This window comes from Mustela lutreola, chromosome 8 (genome assembly GCF_030435805.1).
Source record: "Mustela lutreola isolate mMusLut2 chromosome 8, mMusLut2.pri, whole genome shotgun sequence".
Taxonomy (NCBI): Eukaryota; Metazoa; Chordata; class Mammalia; order Carnivora; family Mustelidae; genus Mustela; species Mustela lutreola.
The window spans coordinates 25173734-25187148 of NC_081297.1; positions in this window are offsets into that span (position 1 = coordinate 25173734).

The following is a 13415-nucleotide window of genomic DNA, read 5'->3' on the forward strand; positions in this document are numbered from 1 at the left end:
GCCCCATTTTTTGGTTTTTGCACTCCTTCACCTACCATAGTGCATTTAAACAGACTCCAATTATGAAAAGACATTGACAGAGAGACTCCTATAAAATTTCTTCAATATTCTACCAACAATGTCTGACCTGTTAGCTCCATAATCCTAGAAAAACTGGCTTTGTTCCCAGAGACTTCAGGCCTCCTTCTGGACCCCTTGAACACCTGCACCTGCACTTCATTGAGCTGCCACTGAGTAGGAGTTACCCATCTGTTCTTGCTATTGTAGGTGTGTTTTCTGGATGGGTTGAAGCTTTCTCCGATGCAAGGCTGATGTCCAGTGGCAAAGAAGCTGCTAGAGAGTGTTTCCCATTTGTTATACCTTCCTGAAACTACAATGATTGAGGTGCCCAGTTTACAGAGCCCCTATCATATGAGCCTTAACAAAATCCTTGCAACCTTCTTGGAATTACCATTGTCCCTATCATCCTCAATCTGCAGGCAAGGTCAAGAGAACTAATGGGATCCTCAGACTTAAAAGCAGTAAACTTGCCAAAGCTACCAGATTTCCCTGGCCTGAGGTATTGCTTTTAGTCTTGCTGACTGTTCTCAGTATCCCCTTTGGGAAACAAATTCTTTCCACACAGGATAGACTGACAGACCAGTGTCTATTGGTATACAACTTTCTGCTGATCTTTTATTATCTCTCATTTTCTCATGCTAATATGACCAGCTCTGGTTTATGTCTTATGCTAAAGCCTATCATCAACAGGTTAAAGAAGTCTTCCTGGATTCCAGTTGAAAGGATCCTGTTGGTCTCAGTGTGAAGCCTGGTGATTCGGTGTTCTGGAAATGTCATCGGAAAAAAACAGCCCTCAGAATTGATTGGAAAATACCTTACCAAGTGATCTGACCATTGACAAGTCTGCAAAATTAGAAGACGCTGAGCCCTGGATAAATGCCTCATGGCTGAGTAAGTCTTCACCTAACATCAGATCCTATATAGACACTGGGAACCTCCAAATCTCACTGATGAGGAAGAGAAGTAGCTGACATTGGGGAAGACTGCTTCTGCCCAAGACAACAGATAAAGATATTCTACTTTACCTGAATATAAAAATTCTTTTTCTTCTCTTCTATTACTCTGGCTTTGCCCTGGAAAGATAATGCCCGCATCAGTACCTCCTAGGCCACTGGAACAACATTGAGATTAATATTTCAGCTACTGAGAAAAAACTAACCTTTCTCATAACTTTCCACAGGAGAAGTACGATATTTCATTGGTTAACTCTCCTGACTTTATATGGTCAAGTTAGAAAAGACCTACTAGCGGGCTTTCATGATTTAGGAGTCCTTCTGGCAGGTCCCTACTTCTCTGGTTAAAGATGAATGTAAATGAGGCCATACTTCTTAATTCTTGAAATTACTGAAGAATCTGCTGCTAGAGCAATAGCTGTCCAGTAAAGCTTAGACTTTCTGGCCAAAAGTTGTATTTGGTAACAAGACAGCTCTTGGTTATTTTTCAGCTGAGCAAGGAGGATTTTACAATGTGGCTAACATCACCTGCTGCATCTGGATTAACACTTCTTGGGAAACAAATTCAGTTATAGACAATCACTGAGAAAGACACTTGGCTTAAAAGTGTAATTCCTTCAATGCAGTCTTTCTTCAGAAGTCTCCTGTGTGTTTTGCTTGCATCCTTCGATTGTGTCGGAGTCAGTTTTCCTTTCAGTCTAGATGTCTGCACTGACTCTCTGCCTCTTGTAGGCTATGCTTGTGCTCTATGTTAGTGTGACCCAGGGCGGCCACCTCTGAGGGGTGTGACTGTAGAAGGGCATGGGGATGGGGAAGTGGTGTTAGCAAAATTGGCACTAGTCCTAGGTCAGAACCCCTGAAGTGCAGTGGTGGCCTGAGGCATATAGCATGGTAGTGATTTTAGCCAGGTGTGAGCAGCATCTGTGCATCCAGGTCTGGGCTCAGCCACGTAGTATCTGTGCATAGTGGTAGGTCATGGAGCCTAATGGCTAAGGCACTTGGTATCTGTGTAGCTGGTGGCTAGGTGGGGTGCACAGAGCATAGCAGAATTGGTGCTGAGCCCAGGAACAAGGCAAGCAGGCTTCAGTGGATGACTCCTCAGAGAACTTATGAGTGAGGCACACTGCTAGCAGGTTAGGTAGCAAGTGTCTTTGTCGCACCAGCTTCCATAGGTGGCTCTGTTTCTAAGCTGGGTTGGGGGAACAAAATGGCACCTGCTAGCTCCTTTATTCCAAGAGAAGTAGCCCCAACATGCTCTGAAATCAGTATAAACAGATCTTCCTCCCATTGTGCAAACTGTGCTTCTATGTTGTATCTCCTCGGGCTGTTGTCTTTTTAAGGGCGGGGATCAGGCTATCATTCACCCTGTAGGCTCACCTAGTACTGAGTCAACTGACTTTTAAAACTCTGGGCTCCAAATCAAAAATTACATGGAAACAAATGAAAACAAAACACTATCATCCAAAACCTGGGGGATGAAGCAAAAGCAGTTTTAAGAGGGAAGTTTATAGCAATACAGGCCTACCTCAAGAAGCAAGAAAAAATCTGCAATAACTTAACCTTAAAACCAAAGGAGCTAAAAAAGAACAAAAACAAACCCAAGCCAGCAGAAGGAAGGAAATCATAGAGATTAGAGCAGAGATAAATTATATAGAAATTTAAAAAAAGAATAGATCTTTGAAAAAACCAACAAAATCAATAAACTTTTAGCTAGACTCATAAAAGATGGAAAGAAAAAGGACTCAAATAAAATCACAAGTGAAAGAGGCAAAATAGGATGCCTGGGTGGCTCAGTAGGTTAGGCATCTGCCTTCGGCTCAGGTCATGATCCCAGGATCCTGGGATCAAGTTCCACATCAGGCTCCCTGCTTGGTGGGGAGTCCACTTCTCCCCCACCTGGGCTACTCCCCCTGCTTGTCTCTCTCTCTCTGTCTCTCTCTCTCTGGTAGATAAATAAATAAAATCTTTAAAAAAAAAAAAAAAGGAGAAATAACAACCAACACCACAGTAATACAAACAATTGTAAGATAATATTATGAAAACCTGTATAAATTATAAAATCTAGAAGAAATGGATAAATTCCTACAAACATATAACAACTAAAGCAGAAAGAAATGGAAAATTTGAACAGACCAATTGCCAGCAAGGAGAGAGTCAATAATAAGAAACTCCCAATAAACAAAAATCCAGGACCAGATGGCTTCACAGAAAAATTGGACCAAGCATTTGAAGATGAGTTGATACCTATCCTACTCAAACTGTTCCCAAAAAATAGAAGGAAAACTTCCAAATATATTCTATGAGGCCAGTACTATCCTGACACCAAAACCAGATTAGGACACCACAAAAAAACACAGAATTACAAGCCAGTATCTCTGTTCAACATAGATGGAAAAATCCTCAAATACTAGCAAACAATACACTAAAAAAAAATTCACCACGATCAAGTCGCATTTATCACTAGGATACATACATGGTTTGATATTCACAAATCAATATGATAAATCACATCAATAAGAGAAAGAATAAAAACCATATAATCATTTCAATAGATGCAGAAAAAGCAGCCGACAAAGCAAAACATCCATTCATGATAAAAGCCCTTAACAAGGCAAGTTTAGAGGGAACAAACCTCAACATAATAAAGCCCATAAATGTGAAGCATTCATAGTGAACATCATCCTCAATGGGAAAACACTGAAAGCTTCCCCCCTACCGCCAGAAACTAGACAAGGATGACCACTCTCACCACTTTTATTCAACATAGTACTGAAAGTCTTAGGCACAGCAGTTAGACAATCAGTCAGTCAATCAATCAATACCGTCTCAGGGTCTTGGGATCGAGCCCTGCACTGGGCTGCCTAGTGAGCTGGGATCTGGCTTCTTCTCCCTCTGTCCTTCTCCCCTGCTCATTCTCACACTATCTCATATAAATAAAACTTTAAAAAAAAAAAAAACCTGAAGACTCCACCAAAAAATTATTAGAGCTGGTAAATTCAGTAAAGTTGCAAGATACAAAATCAGTGTACAGAAACCTACTGCATTTCCATACACTAATAATGAAGCAGCATAAAGAGAAATAAAGAAAACAACCCCATTTACAATTACACCAAAAATTAATAAGATAACTAAGAATAAACCTAGCCAAATAGGTGAAAGACTCATACTCTGAAAACTATAAAACATTGATGAAAGAAATTGAAGATGACAGAAAGAAATGGGAAGACATTCCATGCTCATGGATTGAAAGAACAAATATTAAGATGTGTATACTACCCAAGGCAATTTACACATTATCAAAATACAAGAGCATTATTCACAAAACTAGAACAAAGAAATCCTAAAATTTGTGTGGAACCATAAGAGACCCTGATTAGCCAAAGCAATCTTGAAAAAGAAAAGAAAAGCTGAAATTATCACAATTCCAGACTTCAAGTTATATTACAAAGCTGTAATAATTTAAAACAGTATGGTACTGGCACAAAAATAGACACATAGGTCAATGGAACAGAATAGACAATCCAGAAATGAACCCAGAATTATATGGTCAATTAATCTTCAACAAAGGAGATAAGGGTATCTAATGGGAAAAAGACAGTCTCTTCAACAAAATGTGTTGAGAAAATTGGACAGTTATATACAAAAGAATGAGACTGGGCCACTTACTTACACCATACACAAAAATAAACTCAAAGTTGATCACAGACCTAAATGTGAGATGTGAAACCATAAAAATCTTAGAAGAGAGCACATATAAACAGTCATTTCTCTGATATCAGCCATTGCAACATAATTTTCTAAACAGGTCACCAGAGGCAAGGAAAGCAAAAGCAAAAATAAACTTTTGGGCTTACATGAAAATAAAAAGTTCCTACACAGCAAAGGAAACAATGAACAAAACTAAAAGATAATCTGCTAAATGGGAAAAGACACTTGTAAATAACATATCCAATGAAGGGTTCGTATCCAAAATATATAAAGAACTTAACACACCAAAAACAAATAGTCTAATTTAAAATATACAGAAAGGGACACTTGGGTGCTTCAGTCAGTTGAACGTCCAAAACTCTTGATTTCTGCTTGACTTGTGATCTTGGGGGTGTGGGATTGAGCCCCATGTTGGGCTCCAGAGAGAATCTGCTTGGATTTCTTTCTCTCCCTCTGTCTGCCTCCCACCCTGTGCTCTCTCTCCCTCTCCGCAGCCCTCTCCACTGACTGAAAAATAAATCTTAAAAAAAAAAAAATGGATAGAAGACATGAAAGACATGGACAGCCAATTCTTAAAAGCAGACATCCAGATGCCTAACATATGAAAAGATGCTTATCATCACTTATCATCAGGGAAATGCAAATTGAAACTATAATGAGATATCACCTCACACCTGTCAGAATGGTTAAAATCAAAACCACAAGAAATAACAAATGCTAGTGAGTATATGAAGAAAGAGGAACCCTCATACACTGTTGGCGATAAAGGAAACTGGTGCAATCACCAGTGGAAAACAGTATGGAGGTTCCTCAAAAGTTAAAAACAGAACTACTACATGGTAGTAGTAGTAGTAATCACTCTACTTGGTATTTACCAAAAAAAAAAAAAAAAGAAGAAGAAGAAGAAGAAGAATACCTGTTCAAAAGGATACATGCCCTTCTGTGTTTATTCAGCATTGTTTATAATAGCAAAATCATGGAAGCAGCCCAAGTGTCCATTCATAGATGAATGATAAAGAAGTGGTACATACATACACACACACACACACACACACACACACACACACACAAAATGGAGTATTATTCAACCACGAAAGAATGACATCTGCCATTTGCAACAACAAGAATGGAACAAGAGAGTATAATGCTAAGTGAAATAAGTCAATCAGAGAAAGAGAAATACCATATGATCTCACTCACATGTGGAATTTAAGAAACAAAACAGATGAGCAAAGGGAAAGACTCAGACTCTTAGAGAACAAACTGATAGTCACCAGAGGGGAAGTAGGTGGGACAATGGTGAAATACATGATTGAAATAAGGAATGCCCTTGTTTTGATGAGCACTGAGTGGTGTATGGAACTGATGAATCACTACATTGTCTACCTGAAACATAACACTGACTGTTAACTAACTGAAATTAAAACAAAAGCTGAAAGAAAAGCAAATCAGAGAGTTGGGACAATCACAAAGTTTGAGAAACAAATAAAAGCTAGAACAGGATAGAACAATAAGTCTCATCTCTGGCAAGACTCCATCAAGACTGAGAGAGGTGGCTATTTTATCTACTATGTAAAAACCAACGTGGAGAATCAGGGGGAAAAAAGAAACAGAGGAATATGTTCTATATGAAACAAAAAGAAGAACATCAGAAAAAGATGTTATGAAGAGGTAGGTGATTTACCTAATTAAGAGTTTAAAATAATTATCATAAATATGATCAAGGTCAGGAGAACAATACATGAACAAAGTAAGATTTCACTAAGAAAACTTAAGAAAGTACCAGAGAGGAAACAAAGAGCTGAAGAATACAGTAACTGAACTAAAAAAAAAAAATACATGGGTTCAACAATGGAAGAGACAAAGCACAAGAAAGGATCAGCACTACCCTTAAACAGGGCAGTGGAATTCATCTGATCAGAGCAGCAAAATAAAGAAGTGATGACACTTAAGGAATATAGAGGACAGTATCAGGTAAAGTAATATTGCATCATAGAGTCCCAGAAGGAGAAGAGACAGACGAGGTACAACACTGAAGGAATAATGGCTGAAAACTTCCTTAATCTGATGAAGGAAACAGACTTCCAAATCCAGATCTCAGAGTTCCAAATAAGAAACCAAAGATACCCACACTGAGTCATATAGGATATAAAAGAGTCATATAGTAATGAAAATGACAAAGATAAGCAGAGTTCTTAAAAGCATCAAGAGAAAAACAAGTTGTTATACACAAGAGAACCATGATAAGAATAATCAGAGTTTTCTGTCAGCTTTGTTGAAAGTTATGTCAAACTTTCTAGGCCAGAAGAAAGTGGCACAATATATTCAAAGTGATGAAAGGAAAAACCAACAACCAAGAATATCATACCCAGCAAAATTTTCCTTGAGAACTGAAGCAGAGATAATTTCCTGTCTGGAAAAACTAAATAAGTTCATCACTACTAGATTGGCCTTACAATAAATGTTAAAGGGAATAAGCTTAAACCAGGAAAACCTGTTCAAGTATAAATTTTACAAAGTTAAATATTTATTTAAATTAATACTGTAATGCAATGGTGGTGAGCTAATCACTCTTAAACCTAGTATAAATAAAAGACAGAAGAAGTAAAAATAATTAAAAATATAGTAATTTTTAGTTAATACACAAGATAAAAATACATAAAATATGATATGAAAATCATAAAACCTATAGATTAGAAAAAATGCAGTGTTTTAAAATGTGTTCAAACTTAAGTTGTTATTAACTTAGTAGACTAGTATAAATCTAAGATTTTTTATGCAAGACTCATGTTAACCACAAGGAAAAACCTATAGTACATCACAATAGATGCACAGAGAGGATCTAAGCATACCTTTAAAGAAGCTCATCAAATCGCAAAGAGAGCAGGAAAAGAAGGTGCAAAGGAATCAAAACAAACAATGAGCAAAATGACAACAGTAAGTCTATACCTACCAATAACTACTTAAATTCGAAATCTACATGTTAAACTAGATGGACATAACATTTCAACAACATTCCATCCCCAAGCAACAGAATGCACATTCTGCCGAAGCACAATGGAATATAATTCAGCATTAATTGCAGGTTATACCACAAAATAAGCCTTAATAAATTTAAGAAGACTAAAATCATATCAAGCTTCTTCTCTGACCACAATGGTATGAAATTAGAATTACAAGAAAAACTGGAAAATTTTAAAAATACATGGAGATTAAACAACATGCTAGCAAATGGCCAAAGAAGAAATCAAGGCAAAGTTCAGAAAAATACCTCAGACAAATGAAAATGGAAAATACAATTATATAAAAATGAATAGGATGCAGCAAAAACTATTGTAAGAGGGAAGTTTATAGCAACTGACACATTAAGAAACATGAAAATACTCAAATAAATGACCTAACTATACCTTAAGAAACTAGAAAAAGAAGAACTAACTAAGCCCAAATTTAGAAAAAGGAAGAAAAGAACAAAGGTCAGGTGGGAAATAAATGAAATTGAGACTAAAGAGAAAACAGAAAAGATCAGTGAAACTAAGAGGTGGGTTTTTGATAAGATTTTTTTAAACTGACAATTAGCCAGACCCACCAAGGAAAAAAGGAAGGACTCAAATGAAATCAGAAATGAAAGGGAAGGGGCGCCTGGGTGGCTCAGCAGGTTAAAGCCTCTGCCTTCGGCCCAGGTCATGATCCCAGGGTCCTGGGATCGAGCCCCGCATTGGGCTCTCTGCTCAGTGCAGAGCCTGCTTCTCTCTCTCTCTATCTCTGCCTGCCTCTCTGCCTACTTGTGTTCTCTGTCAAATAAATAAATAAAATCTTAAAAAAAAAAAAAAAGAAATGAAAGTGAAGAAGTTATAGTGGATACCAGAGACATAAAAGGATCACAAGAAACTATGACAAACAATTATATGTCAAAACACCTAGAAGAAATGGATAGATTGCTGGAGACATACAGCCTATCAAAATTGAATCATGAATAGAAAATCTGAACAGACTGATTATTAGTAAGGAGACTGAACTGATAGCTAGAAACTTCTCAACAAAGAAAAGTCCATGACCAGATCGCTTCACTGGTGAATTTTACCAAACATTTAAAGAATTAACACCAATTCATCTCATTCTGTTCCAAAATTAGAAGAGGCAGAAACCATTCCAGACTTATTTTACAAGGCCAATATTACCTTAATAACAAAGCCAGGTAAGGGCATTCCAAAAAAAAAACAAAAAACAAAAAACAAAACAAAACAAAAAAACTATAGACCAATATCCCAGATGAACAGAGATGTAAAAATGCTCAAGAAAATATTAGCAAACTGAATTCAAGAATTTGTTATAAGGATCACACACCATGACCAATTGGGATTTATCCCTGGGATGGAAAGAGAGTTCAACAAATACAAAACAAAGAATGTAATGTATTAATAAAATTAAAGAAAAAACTAATATTAAATTGTGCTACCCAAAGTAAACTACAGATTAAATACAGTCCCTATAAAAATTCTATTGACATTTTTCACAGAAATAATAGAAACAATCTCAAAATATATATGGTACTCCAGAAAACCCCAAATAGCCAAAGCAATCATGAGAAATCAGAAAAAAGTCAGAGGCATCACATTTCCTGATTTCAAACTATACTACGAAGCTAGTATCAAAAGAGTATGGTATATAAAAATAGACACACCGATAGTACAGAGAGCCCAGAATTAAATCCCCACATATGCAGTCAACTAATATTTGGTAAGGGAACCAGAAACATCTGGTAGGGAAAGGTTAGCCTTTTCAATAAATGGTCATGGGAAATTTGGGTAAACATACACAGAAAAATTAAATTGGGCCCCTATATTACTCCAGGAACAAAAATTAACTCAAAATTGATTAAAGACTTAAACATAATGCCCCAAATCATAAAACTCCTAAAAGAAAACATAGGGAAGAAGCTTCTTAACATTAGTCTCAACAATGATTTTTTTGGATAGGTCTCCAAAAGTACAAATGAAAAAAAAAAAAAAGAAATTAAAAACTGAGGGGTGGCTGGGTGGTGGTTCCGTCAGTGGGGTATCTGCCTTCAGCTAAGGTTATGATCCTGGGGTCCTGGAATGAAGCCCCATGTCTGGCTCCCTGCTCAGTGGTGGGTCTACTTCTCCCTCTCCTTCTGCTTGCAGCAACTCCTGCTTGTGCTCTCTCGCATATCTGTCAAATAAATAAGATCTTAAAAAAAAAGAAGGAAAGAAAAAAAAAATCTATATACAGGATTACATTAAACTTAAAGCTCCTGCACTACAAAAAAACCATCAACAAATGAAAAGACAACCTACAGAGTGGGTAAGAATACTTGCAAGCCCATCAAATGAGTGAATATCCAATATTTATAAAGAATTCATACAATTCCATTTTTAAGAAATATTTTATTTATTTATTTGAGAGAGAGAGGCAGAGGCAGAGGCAGAGTACAAGCAGGGAGAGGGGCAGAGGGAGAGGAACAACCAGGCTCCCCGGTGAGTAGGATTGCTAGATCATGACTTGAGCCGAAGGCAGACGCTTAACTGACAGAGCCACCCAGGTGCCCCTCATACAACTCAATTTTCAAAAATCCCTAACAATTGGATTTTAAAATGGGCACAGAAAATTAAATATACATTTTCCAAAGAAGACATCCAAATGGCCAACCGGTGCAAGAAAAGGTATTCAGTAATCACCAGCGAAATGCAAATCAAAACTACATTATCACTTCATAGCTGTATGAATGGTTAATCATCAAGAAGACAAGAGATAACAAAATAGACAAGGATGGGGAGAAAAGGGAATCCTAGTGCACTGTTGGTGGGACTGTAAAGCACTTCAGCCACTGTGGAGAACAGGATGGAGATGCCTCAAAAACTTAAAAACAGAACTGTCATAGAATCCAGAAATCCTACTTCTGGGTGTATATCCAAAGGAAATAAAACATGTTATCCAAGGGATGGATGCACTCCCATGTTTGCTGAAGCATTATTCACAACAGCCAAGATATGTGGACACCCTAAAAGTCCATCATTAGGTGAATGGATATAGAAGGTGTGGTATATACATTTACAACCGAATACTATTCACCCAGGAGAAAAAAAAGAAACCTTCCATTTGTGACAACAGGGAAGGACCTACAGGCTATTATGCTGAGTGAAAGAAGTCAGACACAGACAAGTATTGTATTATCTCATTTATACATGGATTAAAAAAAATGAACTCAGACTCAGAGAACATACTGGTGGTTGTCAGAGACAGGGGTTGGATTGTGGGTGTGGTGAGGGAGGGGTGGGTGAAATAGACAATTGCTCAAAAGGTACAAACTTCCACTTACAAGATAAATGAGTTCTGATGATGTAATGTACAGCGTGCTGAATACAGCTAACAAGACTGTGAAACGTATTTGAACGTCGCTAAGAGAGTAGATCTTCAAAGTTCTCATCCTAAGAACAAAGGTCTATAACTAAGGGCAGTGATGGATGTCCACTAAATCTACTGCGGTTATCATCTGCGATATGGTATACACACATCAAATCATTAAATTATGTACTTGGACTAACAATACAAGGTTATAGATCAGTTGTAGCTCAGTTGAAAGGAAGGAGGTTGATGATAGGGACATGGGATAAATAATGATCGACAAACTAAGCAACAGAGACAGATAAAGGCTAATGAAACCAACATATTCCTCTCCTTTCAAAATCAAACCCCCATTGCCAAATGAGTAACACAGGATACCACTGCTGTTTTAGGCTCACCCCAGTCCATTCCAGGAAGACAGACAAGAAGCCAGAAAGAGCACTGAACCCGAGATTATAAAATCTGATTTTAAATCGTGGCTCTGTCACATATTTGACTCACTCATTTGGCAAGCATGCAGTGACTAGCTGCGAGGCACCAGGCAGTGTGCTGGCTAGGTCACTCATGTTTGAATTCTCATTCCTCTGCTGTTAAACGGGAATAAATAATTACACCTGTCTCACACACTTATTACCAAAGTCAAATGAGGTAAGCTGTGACTGTTCTCGACTCCCATTTATAGTCCGTAGTAGCCGAGGGAAATCATTTTCTCTTGCTTAATTTCGCAGCATAAGATTCTTGCTAACAATCAGAGAAAAGAGGCCAACTAGAAACAAAGGTCACATTGCGGGTCAAGTTCAGCTTTAGTTCTGACAGTATGTCAAGTATTACTTCCACAACATTTTTCAATTATAATTACAGATCCCCTTTTTATGGTGTCTCTGCCGCAGCCACTGGGCTTTTCCTAAGACTTTTCAACAACCCTACTGCACTTTTACAAGTATAGTACCTCAAGTTTAGAGATGAAGTTCCTGTGCCTGATCACATGATCAGAACATGGCAGAGCTGAGAGACAAGGCTGGGTTTGTCTGTCCCTTATACCCTGTCCCTGATCTCCAGTGGCCCTGGTGGCCCCGAGTCCAGAGAACAGTGTCGCGTGCTTTTGAAGTCAGGGTGACTTTTGCACAGCTCAGTACAATGAGGCACAAAAATGCCTGGTCTCATCTCTGAATATTTGCTCCTGGTATGGGTTTGATCAACTTAAATACTTTTATTTGTATTTTATGTAAGATGAAGTTGACAATGATAGTCATTTTCACTCCCAAGAACTTAGTGCTCACTGCTATATAGACTAAATGAGATATTAAAGATAAAGCATCCCAGTACACACTGGATGATCAATGGTTGTTTTTGTTTTCTTTTCTGCTTACCTTTTCCTCCTGAAGACGATGGAATGTGAAAATCGCAGAATTGCCATATGGACTTGGAGACACTTGCACTGCATTCCAAATTCACACCAGCCCAGAATTTGTAAAAAGTATTGATCTAAATGGAGGAAAAAAAATACATCATGTGATTTACTGGCATATAAACATAGTATAATATCCTATCAGGGTATACAACTTAAAACAATTTCTAAGTATGAAAAAAATGCTTTGCCATCAAAGTATTATGATTTGAGTAGAAGACTCACAGTACAAGTAATTTTTTTTGCCCCTTTCCAAATCAGAATTCATGCTAAACATCTCCACTGAAGAACACTAACTCATTCTATCAACACAGTGGTTACATTATGCAATAACATTTTCCTCCCTGTCAATGCATTTCTTCTCTTGTTCGCACTAACTGGGCTTACATATTAAACCAAGTGACTAATTCCAAACAAATATTTTGAGTGAAAAAGCAAATGCAAGCCATTTCTAGCTGTCTTGCAGAATTAGATTAAAACATGTTGTCACATAAACACACAAGTAATCGTGTTAAAAATTTAATAGAGGAAAGGTGCCGTGTCAAAACCACAGTGCTCCAGGAAAACTAAAAAAGGTGTTTTTTTTTTTAATGTACTAAATTTCCTATAATGTCTTATTTAGTTACTGTCACACTTCTCATCTATTCATTCTTATAATTTCAAGATAGTCGGTACCACTTTTTCTTCTAGGGCAGAGTTCCAGAATCCTAATTGAAATACACAACCTTGCAAGAGTTTGGAACCAAAAGCCAACCTCGTGGACGTTTCTGAGGGCATGTGGACCCCTGACGCAGGTCCTTCTACTCACTAGCTATGCATTCCTGAAAAAGTTGCTCTGTTTCTATCTTGTTTTCCTCACCTACGAAATGGCTTATTGTGACAATTCTAAATATTTTGCATGCACTTTCTGGTTCAAAGTGGTG